The sequence below is a fragment of the Cyprinus carpio genome, chromosome B11 (assembly GCF_018340385.1).
Source record: "Cyprinus carpio isolate SPL01 chromosome B11, ASM1834038v1, whole genome shotgun sequence".
NCBI classification, from domain to species: Eukaryota; Metazoa; Chordata; class Actinopteri; order Cypriniformes; family Cyprinidae; genus Cyprinus; species Cyprinus carpio.
Window position 1 is genome coordinate 18,259,074 of NC_056607.1, and position 8,686 is coordinate 18,267,759.

General features: G+C 37.9%; 1 protein-coding gene across 1 annotated transcript in view; it reads right to left on the reverse strand.

Moving 5' to 3' along the window:
* Positions 1-6,218, reverse strand: part of LOC109098280 (nuclear receptor coactivator 3-like) — a 37,288-nt gene extending 31,070 nt beyond the window's left edge. Inside the window, exon 1 of the mRNA XM_042734361.1 lies at positions 6,069-6,218. The gene's annotated coding sequence lies outside the window, so the exon portion shown is untranslated. The remainder of the gene's footprint in view (positions 1-6,068) is intronic.
* Positions 6,219-8,686: the final 2,468 nt, after the last annotated feature.

Below are 8,686 nucleotides of genomic sequence, written 5' to 3' on the forward strand. Positions count from 1 at the left end.
TTCAAGGAAATAATCGGCAATTATGTTTTTTGTAATCGTTATAATCGTGCAGCCCTAGATGCACGTATTTGTATTGAACCGTTTGTTACGGGGCTTTCGGTTCGGTACACATTACAAACCGAATGGTTCGATTTGTTGGACTTGTCCCATTACATTTGGAAAATTAAACCACTTAGTGTGTGAAATATAATGTTCTCAGTGCCACTGCACTCAACAAGGCAGCCCAAATGATGTAACAGGCAACGTGCTGTCTGCCCAGTGGCGTAACGTTAGTGGACGGGCACGCACTGCGAAAGGCCCAGCGATAACCTCACCTTGCTGGGGTGCGTCTAAAGACGATGATCTTGTATCGACAATAGCCAGAGATATTGTCAAAAACATCAATTGTTGGCAATACTAAGATATTTGGCATTTCCATTGAATGTAGGTCTGTTACATTCTTATTTATATTAGGCCTATTATTTTTTATTATGACGTTACTTTCACTATTAAATTAAAATTACAGTTAATTTGCCCCGCAATAATAACCAAATAACTGACGTGCTGCGAGGGTAACAAAAGATTAGGCTATTTACTCCTCAATTAAAATGTTTTACAAAAAGGGATTCTAAAACAGGTCTATTATGCAATTAATTATAGACCTACAATAAAAATATTAACACAGCAGTCATCAATAAAAATCAATGAAATAAAAAGCTTTTATTTCAAGCACCAACTTTCAAAAATAACCTGTTTAACACAAAATATTTTTCTTCTCAATTTTTTTTTTCACTATGTAATATTAGAAATATTAAGGGAACAAATGAAAATAGTTAGTCATATACCGTTATCAGTATATGTTGAAGTAGATTCATCTCTCGTCGTCTCTGAGAGAATATGTGGCATCAGATGCCAAAAGCTCCGTCATTACTCCGTAGTTCCATTTGTACATTCACTTTCTGAATATAATGGATTAACTGAGATTAAGACGTTCACCGGCATAACGCTTGCGCAAAGCTTGCACGTTGCTTGTGTGTGATATCCAATGGCTCGCTTTCATGGTTTAAAACAGAAACCGAATCGAACGTACCAAACCGAATCGAACGTACCAAACCGGATCGAACGGTGACACCACTGTGTCATATCGAACCGAACCGTGAATTTTGTGAACCGTTACACCCCTATTTAATAACTGAATTTTCATTTTGGGTGAACTAAACAATGACAGCACATTCATTTTTCAGTGAACTAATCTTTTAATTGTAGAGTAAATATTCTACAGTAATGCAGCTCAGTTGTAAAAATTTGTTTAAGTGTGGAATTCTGAGTAACTCTCCACAAACCTTTCGTCAAATTGGGGGGTGGGGAAGCTGGCAAAATGAAAACAAGGTGGCCGCTAAGCAGTTGAGAAGTTCATCCAAAGTTGACTTTTTCTCTTTCCATCTACTTCTTTCTCTCTCTCTCTCCTCCGTTCTTCCTCTAGGCTCGACTGCCGGAGAACGCATCTGGTAATGTTTACCTCGTGACTTCTCTACTATTATACAACAGGGCCCTAAACACAACACAAACACACACAGAGTCTTGCTAACTTTTTTACAATGGTAACAAGACCAGACCAGGGCCTTACCCTCCTGTGGGCTTATTCAGGTGAACCCGTTTTACGAGCATTCTTCAGCAGAGGGTGAGAAAGCCAAAAAAGACAGCAGGGAAAAAAAACAGGAGTGTGCACTTTTCACTCTTTAAACCTCATTAGCCATTTTCCCCCCTCTTTCTCTCCACTTTTAACAGGAAAACAACTATGGATTGCAGAGAAATGTGTACTGGGCTGGAAAACACAACAAATTAAGTTCGACAGCATTGAGAAAATGAAAAACCAAACACAATATTTTCCTTCACGAGCCCTTTCACAGTCTCAGGTGAAAGTCTTCATGCACAGAAAGTGTTTGCATTTATTTCCAAGTTTCACTTTCAGCCACCCACAGCACTGCAGAGAGCTTCCTTCCGCGTATGTGTGCATATCGTGCACACGCCATCGCAAGGCACATCCAGCTCGTCGTCACCGCCCAAACGACCTTGAGCCAGTCGTGCAGGAGTGTCGTCATGGCAACACAGCTTTACACAAGCAGCCACAGCTGGATGCAACTTACACATTCCTCTTAAATTCGACTTGTGCTATAGGACACTGAAGGGAGCTGTAAAACGTAGCGGCGATGCTCGCACACAGATGCCATGCAGAGACTCTTAATTATGACTCACAAGTTTCCAAATGATTCGCACAGAATTTTGACTTGCGAAAGACAAACCTTCACAGTTGAGCTCTTGATTGGGTCTCTAAAAAGTGAAGGGAGAAAGTTGCTGTTTATGGACAGAAAGAAAAACTGGAAATTTATTCCATGATAAACAACCTGGCATTCATTCGAAGCGCTAAAGGTGTCCAAAAGTGGATGAGTGAAAGGAATTCAATTTATTACTCACTCTGGTCTTCACCGAGGAGGACTAACTTTACTTTTTTCTCTGGTTAGCAGAATGGAAAGTTACAAGGATCTACAAATTAGTTTTATAAATCATGGCGCAAGCTCCAAATCAGAAATATTTATGTTTGAAACTGTTTTCGTTGAAGATCTGAACGGTGCAATAAATCTTTAAAATCCTGTAAGCTCCAAACGGTTCGTTTTTCGATTCATTTTGCACACATGAGTCACTGAGATGTGAGTCAACCTCGGCACACGTATTAAAAGTTAACAGGGCTGAAATACCCGCCTGCACCAACACCTTTAACTACTCCAAGCAAAAAGCCATCACAAGTAGCAGGTATCACATTTCAATTAGTGCAACAATCAAGCTTTTGTTTCAACCCACTGCCACCAACACAAGCGCCTTGGAGCAACACTATACACCCCCCACCATTAATCTTACATTTGAAACAAACACACAGATACATGATATAACTGGACCATTTTCCCTGTTCTGAAAATAACAACCACACTGCTTTCGCTCTCACGTCGCGCTCAGAGAACAGCAGCAGTTCAACTTCTTCAACTATTGTGGACTGACAAATGCAAAATGAGCGGTGACGATCAGATAAGAGTCTAAAGGTGACGAGAAGCACATTAGTCATTCTGCTGTCTCGCTAGTCACAACCTCCTGGGATCCAAGAGGAAACGTGAAATATGCAAAAAGGAACATTTATAATAGACATTAAGGAATATTTTACCCGAAAGTGAAAACAACTTTATTTAACGTTATTTCTGTCTTCAGTGGAGCGCAAAAGGTGAATTCTGGATGAATACCTTGATCGCTCTTTTCAAAATAATGGAATTAAATGGGGACTGGGGCGGTCAAGCTCCAAATTTTATGAAAGTAAATAAATAAAATCATAAAAGTGGGTCATAAGGCTTTGTGCAAGTGTTCTGAAGTCACATGATAGTTTTGCATGATAAACAGACCAAGACTAAAGTCATCTCTGAAACATGTGAATGAATCGCTCTTTTGAGTCGGATCATTTTCACTGAAATGGCTGATCCAGTTCACAAAAATGGGAAGTCACGAGTTCAAATCACTCACCGGTATTGTTAAAGTTAATTAAAAATAAAACTATTAAACTGACAAAAGCACATATTACTAAAATTAACATAAAAATAAAAAAGTCCAAATATTAATAAATACCATATTATTATTTAAATAATACTAAAATAACATTGTCACAGGCTCAAGATGCATCAGTTAACAGCCACTAGATGGCAAGATGATCATCGAATAATAACTTAAATTTTGGTCTGTTCATCACACAATGCTTCAGAATACAGAAAATAAAGCACATAAATCAAACACTTCATGGCGCTTTTGCCACCAGCTGTCTTGATTTAGCCTCGTTCTATTAAAAAGAGCAGTCAGGATGTTGCTAAAAATGTTAATGACAATATAATAATAATGACAGTTTTCATATTATTTGGATTAACTATTCCTTTAACCACAACAATGGACACTAACATAAGACGTTTAAATGTTCAAATCAAAACTCAGATGCTCCTTCAAAAAATCATGGGAAATCTTTTCTTCCCCTGAGAGCGTCCGAGTTAATGAGTTATAGAACCCGAGCTAACAAATGGACGAGGACAGAGAATCTATGCATCCTTTAATTCTTAACCCCATCTGCAGTCAAAGCGTTCAACACAAGATTGATTCATAGTTAATGCAGCCTGACGCTCGGCGTGTGAGAGAGAGGGAGCTGGGGAGAAAGAACAGATAAAGGGGGAAGGGGGGCTCAGCCTGCGACCAGTGTGAAGAAGAGTTCAGAGGGTCTTTTCCCACACGCAGTCAGGGCATTTGTGGGTCCTGTAGCGTGTGAGCACCAACATACACTGCTGTGCATAAAGCAGGTTCTGTTCTTATTGCGTTCAACTACAGAAATGCTTTCAAATTGCATGCTTATATTAAACTATTTTTATGCACTGAAGAAGTGCACTACAGGCTAAAGAGGCTGCAGGTTTGAAATTTAATAACATAATTATTAAGAAGATTCTTACTGCACTATGGATGCAATAAAAGCAAATTGGTCATGGTTCTAAAATTAGGTTTTTAAACAGTCAGAGTACAAGCATGTTATCTACCTGTACCTTCAGTGTCCAAATAACAAGCAGAATATATTTCGAAGCGTCTATACATGTCAGCATGACTGCATGTGGATTTTGGGGAAACGTTGGTCCTACAAATGTGGTTCTGTGATCTTTCTATAAATGGGCAGTGAATATTTTCAAAACAGTGGGATGTGGTCAAACTCTCCTAGCTCAGAAACTGCCGCATTTGGATCACTACATAACATGAATCGCTGTGAATTCAGAGAAACTTCCACCAACTTTCCAGCAGCGCTGCAGTTCACAGAATTCCTCAGGCTAAATCATTGCAATTAACATTGCAAGAGCAAAGAATAGGAGTGTTAAAAATAGTGTCTCTGATAAGGATCGTTCACGTTCCTGCATTCACAATGTGCACGTTTAAAAGACGCCTGTCATGTCCAACAACACTATCTGGGTAGAGAGTTCACTGGGGTTTGAGACACAGCCATAAGCATCTAATACACTCGGTATGACCTACATCACACTTTATCATGACAAATATGCAATATGACAAAAAAAGTATATCTTTAGAAATATCACAGAGACATATCCTCCTGACTTGTGCACTAAAGTGATCAACACTGATTTGAACTTTTCTCAGCTAATTAATACACCACAAAGCAAAAGCATAAAACACTGTAAATATTGCCCAGCTTTAATTTGTTCACTTCTGACTTATGATCATTTAATCTCCACCTTCTTTGTCCATAATCAGTAAACTATCTTGTTGTTTGGGTCATCTGAATTTCATCATATTGAACTGAGAGCAAAAATAACAAAACATCCGCATAATAAAACATCACACTACTCATCCGAACAAATCGTTTGAGGTCAGTAAGTTGTTCATTAAAAGGTCAGAATGAAAAAGTTGGAAGAATGAATAAAAATAAGTATTTATGATAGTGACAGATAACTGGTTAAGATTGTGTTATGCTTAAACAAACTTTAGACCATGTAAACTATCAGGTGATCCAAAAACTGGTAAACAAACTTGATGCTGATCAAAGAATTAAAACAAGCAAAACTCCATATTATATTAATCTCAGTATTATATAAACCAGCAACGGGAATAGTACAGCAATTACAAAAATAGCTAAATCATTTAGGGTTGTTGTGTATCTCAAAAGAGCCAGACTGGATTTAAACCTTTACAAAATGTTTATTAACTTCGGAAACAAACTGCGTCTAGTTAATGGCAAAATGTTAATAAGATCGCATAAGAATTAAAGAAATAAAACCCACAAACGGATCTTGTTATGAAAAGTAAACAAACATGCTGGAGAATGTTGTCTCTGGCAACACTGTGTTACTACGATTATTGTCTCAAAGGCAGAATAACTAGGTGGCAAGATCCCCACCGTGGACAAGAATGTACTTCTCAACAACCGGCATCGCGCAACATTGCTTCACGAACACAACAATTGCTTAAATGTATCCATTTACGAACGCGATGAAGCGACTCGGTTCACTTACCGGTTTAAATGTATCCAATGAAACACTCCAGTTTCTTTAAACCACTTCTACGCATCCGCCATCTTCAGCATTAGCTATGTTTGTTTAAATGGGAAACACTCCCAAAGCTTAAAGAAGCCTGCCCGAACCATGCGCGCCGGGGGCTGCTGGGTAATGTAGTTGCGCCATCAGGCCGATCCGCGCATTCTACACAGAGCTAAAGAGAAAAGAAACTACAAATACATGAACCCCCGCAGATCGAAAAATAGACATCCAGTAGGAGATGGGCAGTAGTAGCAATATCGTAAAACAATATAGTGCATTTATTTTTAGCTCATCCAAGGACCACATAGATATAACAGTCACGTATCCCTAATGAGTAGGCTGACGTACGCCTTTATTTACATAACATTGAGTGTGATGAATTCGGTGTCTTCATGAGAGATCGAATTATTTGTTTTGTAGCACACCTTTTTATTCATAATCTGTAAAATCAAATCACATTATTGGTACTACAACATGTGCATAAGTCTCATGCGGTCCACTAACATTGCAGCCACAGTATAAGTCAATGTACAAGAGCACACTGCACAGTTTACACATAATACACACAAAGTTTACATTAGGCCTATACAATATACATCATGTACATGCACTTGAACAGTCACGCTACTTGAATTTATAGGAATATGTTGCAGAATGCTTTTCAGTATGCACTATATTGCATAATGTGAATTAGTTTGCAACCAAAAGTGATAGAAATATTGTGGGTATTTGTGATGGAAAATATAGTCTATATTTTTGAGGCAAATAGGGAGGCAATTTTATTTGTTATTACCAAGACATTATATTATGCATTGATTTTATTATGCATTGAAGTAAGCTATTGTTTACATTGATGATACTTGCTAGGCAAATGGGTGCGTTTTTGTATGGTTAGAAATATGTTCTTGTAAAGGTAAAAAAAAAAAAATGCCCATGAAAATTCATTTTAAGTGTGTAAATAGTAATTAATAATAAATTGCAATTAAAATAATAAACAATAAATATTTTAGAAACTGCTACATGTGCAAGAGGAAAGCTTATAAAATAAAGGCTGTAATGTGCAATATATATGACAGAAAACTTCGCATTTCTGTAAATTATCAAAAGCATGTGTTTCTATGACTGATATGCATAATAGGCTCGCATTTTGTCATGCATATTTATATATTAAGATCTTCATGTAAAGAGAAATAAATGGTCAAAAAGGCATTTTAGGACACGCGCATATTATTGTGGTCTGCAGAGGCTGTAAGTGCTCTGCCCTCTGAAGACCAGACCTGGAAGATAGCAATGAACTCGTCTCCATGGTGATCTCTGAGGCATACCAGTGTAGAATTTCAACTGTTGGAGAAGGAGACAGCACTAAAGAGGGAGGGAGGGTGGGAGGGAAGGAAAAAGAGAGGGGAGGTAGGAGGGGAGGGGGAGGGGAGAACGGAGGGAGAGAGAGAGAGAGAGAGAGACTGAGAGAGAGTAGTAATTAGCTCAATGCTTGCTGTTTCCTGTCATGATAGTTCCCTGCTATACAACCCTTAATCTGGCCAAAAAACACAGACGTGAACCTGAGCAATTTAGCCATAATAATCACTGAGGAAAAACTCATATAACTATAAAATATATTTTAAAATTTCATTTGAGGACTTGTATGTATGTGCAAAGTTGAAGCATAGTTGTATTTTTTAAATCTTAATTTTAAATACCGAGGAATAATAACAAGCCATACAAGATAAAACATTTCAGCATTTTTGACCACAAAACTGAGAGTACCCCAATAACATTCTTCAGAAACCCAGAAAGAGGCCCATAGACCTGTTGTTGTTCCCTCCCCCAATTCACAGCACAATCTGACTTCCCCCTTTCAGAGAGTGTGAGATGGTTTACCCCCCAACCCCCTCACTCTGTTTGTCCCCTTTGAAAGGACAGGAGATAGCAGTTTTTTTTTTTTTTAAGGACAGGAGATAGCCCCCAATCATCTGGATCTATAGATTCTCTACCTGCAAACATGCAGTCATGAACCTCTCGTTCACCCATCCCCTCTCCAGATGAAGTGCTTTCAAGATTTACTAGGTTAAATCACCTCTTCAGGAATGTATGAATGAAGAGTGAGTAAAACAGTGCAATGATTTGTTTAATTCAAGGTTAGGAAATTGTATCACTATGCTTGAAGCTCTTTAAAGGGATTGTTCATCTGAAAATAAGCATTCTGTCATCATTTACTCACCGGCAAACCTCTATTACTTTATTTTTCTGTGGAACATAGAAAAAGACATTTTGAAAAATGCCTCAGTGTTGTTGTTGTTTTTTTTTTGCCCGTACAATAGAAGTCAGTGGGTACTGAAGCAGTTTGGTTACGAAAATTCTTCAAAATATCTTCTTTTGTGTTCTGCCGAAAAATAAGAAAGTCATACAGAATTGGAACGTCATGAGGGTGAGTAAATGACAACAGATTTTTCATTTTTGGTTGAATTTTGCCTTTCAGGCAACTGAGTGTTTTAATAAAAGAGAGAAACAAAATACTATATATATAGATATTACCTCTAGAGATCTTCCATGCTGCCAATATTTTTTATACAGTATATTTATGCATACAGTTTTAA